This window comes from Leopardus geoffroyi, chromosome C2 (genome assembly GCF_018350155.1).
Source record: "Leopardus geoffroyi isolate Oge1 chromosome C2, O.geoffroyi_Oge1_pat1.0, whole genome shotgun sequence".
In the NCBI taxonomy this organism is placed as follows: Eukaryota; Metazoa; Chordata; class Mammalia; order Carnivora; family Felidae; genus Leopardus; species Leopardus geoffroyi.
Window position 1 is genome coordinate 97,483,265 of NC_059333.1, and position 4,479 is coordinate 97,487,743.

Sequence of the window (4,479 nt, forward strand, 5' to 3'; positions counted from 1 at the left end):
TGAAAATTATATGCATTTAAGGCATACAACTTGATGTTTTGATATATATACATTGTATATATATCACAATCAAGGTAAATATACCACATATTTATATATATATATATATACCATATATATATAAATATTTATACACAATGTGTATATATACCACAATCAAGGTAAATACATTACCCATCACTTCTACATTATCACTATTGTGTGTGTGTGTGTGTGTGTGGTGAGTATATTTAGATTTAATATATAAAAAAACTCATACAACTCAATAGCAAATAAATGAAATAACTCAATTTTTAAAATGGGCAAAGGACCTAAATAGACATTTTTCAAAAGAAGACATACAATGGCCAATAGGTATGTGAAAGTGTTCTCAATATCACTGATTATCAGGAAAAATGCAAATCAAAACCACAATGAGATATCATTCATACTTATTAGAATCACAATTATAAAAAAGACAAAAGATAACAAGTGTTGAAGTGGATGTGGAGAAAAGGGAACCACTATCGGGGGAAATGTAAATTAGTATAGCCATTATGAAAATATGGTATGGAGTTCTTCAAAAAATTAATAATAGAAATAACATATAATTCTAATAATTCTACTTCTGGGTATATATCCAAGGGAAATGAAATCTGAGTCTCAAAGAGGTATCTATATTCCCATGTTCATTACAGCATTAGTGACAACATCCAAGACATGGAAATAGCTTAAATGTTCACCAATGGACAGATGGGCAAAGAAAATGTAGTATATATACACAATGGGATATTATTCAGCCTTAAAACCAAAAAAGGAAATCCTGCCATTTGCAACAACATGGATGAAACTGGAGGACATTATGTTAAGTGAAATAAGCCAGACACAAAAAGACAAATACTGTATGATCTCATTTTTAACATGGAATCTAAAATAATCAAATTCACTGAAGCAGAGAGTAGAATAGTGGTTGGTTGCCAGGAAGAGAAGGGGATACAAAATGAGATGTTGGTCAAAGAGCACAGTTTCAGTTCTATAAGACAAGTCAGTTCTAGAGATCCAATGCACAGCATGGTGAATGATAGTTAACAATACTGTATTATACAGTCATTCACTTACTTGGTAAATGTTTATTGAATGTCTTCTTTATGCTGGGGCCAAAGGATCCAGAGATCAAACCCATTATTATTATTTTTCAAAATAAACTTTCATTCCCATGCTAAATAAGCTTACTGGCTAGTATGGGAGATATAATTCAACAAGTTGTTATAAATTAACTAAAGACAAGGTTGAAACTCATGCTCACTGAAACATAAGCTTTCTGGCTCCAAAGTAGTTTCAGTCTTCTCCACTCTAAGCTGCCTACTAAGAAATTATTGCCTCATTAAAATATTCATCTAAATCACCCTCCACCTCCCCATCTAAACTGCCATGTCATTTTAACATGGTTGGAAGTCATTACTCAGATGATGCAACATATATCTACCCAATCACTGAACAGTCACCTTTTACAAATATGATAGTTGATGTGCTTATGACCCCATCAAACATTCTCTTATTCTTCCCTCATTTGATTTTCAACCATAAAAGAAAAAACTCATTATGCAAAAACATTTCCTAACCCTCAGAATACTGATTTGAAGGCGAGATTTCCAACACATCACACAACATGGAGGTTTTACTTAAAGCACTTACTTAAAATATCCATATATCTTCTCAAGCTTTATTTTATGGCATAGAGCAAAAGTGGCTCTGAAGTCAGAATGGGTTCAAATTCTGGCTCACTACTACTACTTATAATAATAATTATTATTATAATTATTGTTATATATAATTATATAATAATAATTATATAATAATGCATGGTTATATTATTATTTTGTAATTCTATAATAATAATAATTATTATTATTGTATTCAAATACCAGTATGATCACACATGGTCCAAGAAAACTCAAATAATAAGCCAAATATAAACACATGTTAAAGACTGCTCTTCAAACATCATGGGCAATGATGCCATGTTTATTATATTCCTTATCTTATTGTTTCAAATGCCAGTCTGATCACACATGGTCCAAGAACACTCAAGTAATAAACCAAATGTTAAAGACTGATTTTCAAACATTATAGCCAATGATGCCATGCTTGTCTATGATCTTGCCAACATAAAATCACATCCATACCTCAGTAGCCGCCAAACCATTCAACAGAGCTTCCTTAACTATGAGCTGTTTGAAGCTATGATTTTGAACACTCTCAACTATTTATTTCACACTCTGAATAGTTTTAGGGGTCTTAGCAGGGGTTGGAGGAATGAGCTCAACCTTGGCATTGGGCCAAAATGTGGCCAATCAGGGCTCCGAGTAAGTTATATCAGCATTTACCAGCGCTGGGCCTTCCCTGTGAGGTTACGGACAAACTGGGCTATGGTTCCAAGATGCATAAAGGGCTCACAACTTATTAGCTGTGTGACTGTTCCCAATAGTGTTGCTATGTATCAAATCAGTTCAAAATTTGGTAGCTTAAAAGTAATTATTGTGTTGTCTCACAGTTCCAGTGGAATTTGGGATAGCCATGGCTAGGAAGTACTGGCTCCAAATCTCTTATGAGCTACAGTCAGTGTGAATGGAGCCAGAAAAGCAAAGAGGGGCTGGAGCTGCGGGGAGCTGGTCAGGCACCTCTCTCTCTTCTCCAGATGGCCTTTCATTAGAGCTATTTTGAGCTTCCTCAAAACATGATGGCCTCAGGGCTGTGGACTGACAACATGGCAGCTCAAGGCTCCAGTACAAGTGTTCTAGTGATCCAGGTGGATGCTGTGTCTTCTTTCCTGACCAAGCCTTGAAGTCACTCAGTGCCACTTCTGCCACATTCTGATCGTTTTAGGCAAGTTCCAAACCCAACCAGAGTCAAGCAAAGGAATTTGACTTCCCTTCTTAATGTGGGAGTGGCAAGATTTAAGAAAAACAAATTTAAAGAGAGATATTGCTATGGCCATCTTTAGAAAATAAAATCTGCCACAGTGACTTTGGACAAGTCAGCTAACTTTTCTGTGCCTCGGTTTCCTTACCTTTAAAATGGTTATAATATATGGCACTTCATTGGGTTCTGGAGATTTAAAGGAGCTAATACATTTTAAGTGCTTAGAACAGTGCCCAGCACGGAGAATGTCATTCCTTAAATTTAATTTTGTAAATTTAATTTAATTTAATTTAATTTAAATTTTATTAGTATCCTTCAAGTCTCAGCACAAATATCACCTATTCTGCAGAGCCTTTCCTATTAGTCTCACAGATTTTTCATTCTCCCTTCCAGCTTAGCATGGTACCTCTTTCCTAATCCATCTTTTCAGATTCATTGTAATCATATGTTCATAGCCCTAGATCCTCCAATGTACCGTGAACTTCTCAGGAGAGGGAAACAAAATGGCTGCTCAGTAGCACAGGTTTGTTTTTTAGAGAATGACTCAGTCCAAAGTACAGGTACAAATGAAATGAAAATGAAAATGTAGATGAAGGTAGATGATGAAAACAAGCTAGGATAATACAAAATAAAGAAGGTAGGATAGAGGGTAATGAATATCTGACTTCCACTTAGGTTTACTCTTCTATCAAACTTCTAAAGGTTACAATTGCCTTAAGAGGGGGTTGCAAGATATGATAGGATTTCCTGTGACAAAACAGAGCAACAAGTTGAAAGCTCTGGCCTCGAATTAACATCTAGAAAGTAGATTAAATCTGTTGTAATAGACTGCTAAAATTTAACCAGCTTTTCCTACCACTATCATTTAGCATTTAAAGTGTCCATAATTAGAAACACTGAAAGAAAACTGCATTTGAGAATGAACAAAAGCTCTAAACTTGTGAATGAGGTGAATCTGCAGCATTCTATTCTTTTTACCAGAGAAAGCAACATTAATGGCAATCAAACACAACAAAAAATATCTGTCCCCAGGTATCATACAGAAATCCACAGAATCTTTACTAACAAGCAAGACTGACAGGTACTTTCACCAATAGAAAGGTACCTGTATAACACAGGAGAGTCCTTTAAGATCGTAAGTGAGACTTAGTTTCTTACATCAAGAGTAATCATTTAAATTCAATAAAAAAATCATAGTACATTAACATTTCAAAAAGCCATTTGTGAATAATATGCCTCTAGAATTTATTATTTTTATTATTATTTTTTTTGCTCCAGAGTCTAGAGATATTTAAAAATGAATTTTTAGTTGAACTCTAGGAACGTCAGATCTCAGAAACAACAGACCAAGAAATTCTAATTAGCTGTGATGAACGTTGATTATAGAGCACGGATATAACAATGATTACAGAAGAAAAAAAAAAAAAGAGGTGATGCATCAGTCCCACGTATCAAGTATGGTTGTGTAATTAGAGAAATTTAATCACAGCAGGCATATGTGATGTATTTGTATTTGTGCCACTTTGTGGATTCACAGGCAGAACTTCCTCAGAAAATACAAAATGAATAAAAGCATTC

At 34.4% G+C, this 4,479-nt stretch overlaps 1 pseudogene; it reads right to left on the reverse strand.

The window, feature by feature from the left end:
• Positions 1 to 2,099: 2,099 nt before the first annotated feature.
• LOC123610367 lies at positions 2,100 to 2,425 on the reverse strand (annotated as a pseudogene).
• Between the last annotated feature and the right edge of the window lie 2,054 nt (positions 2,426 to 4,479).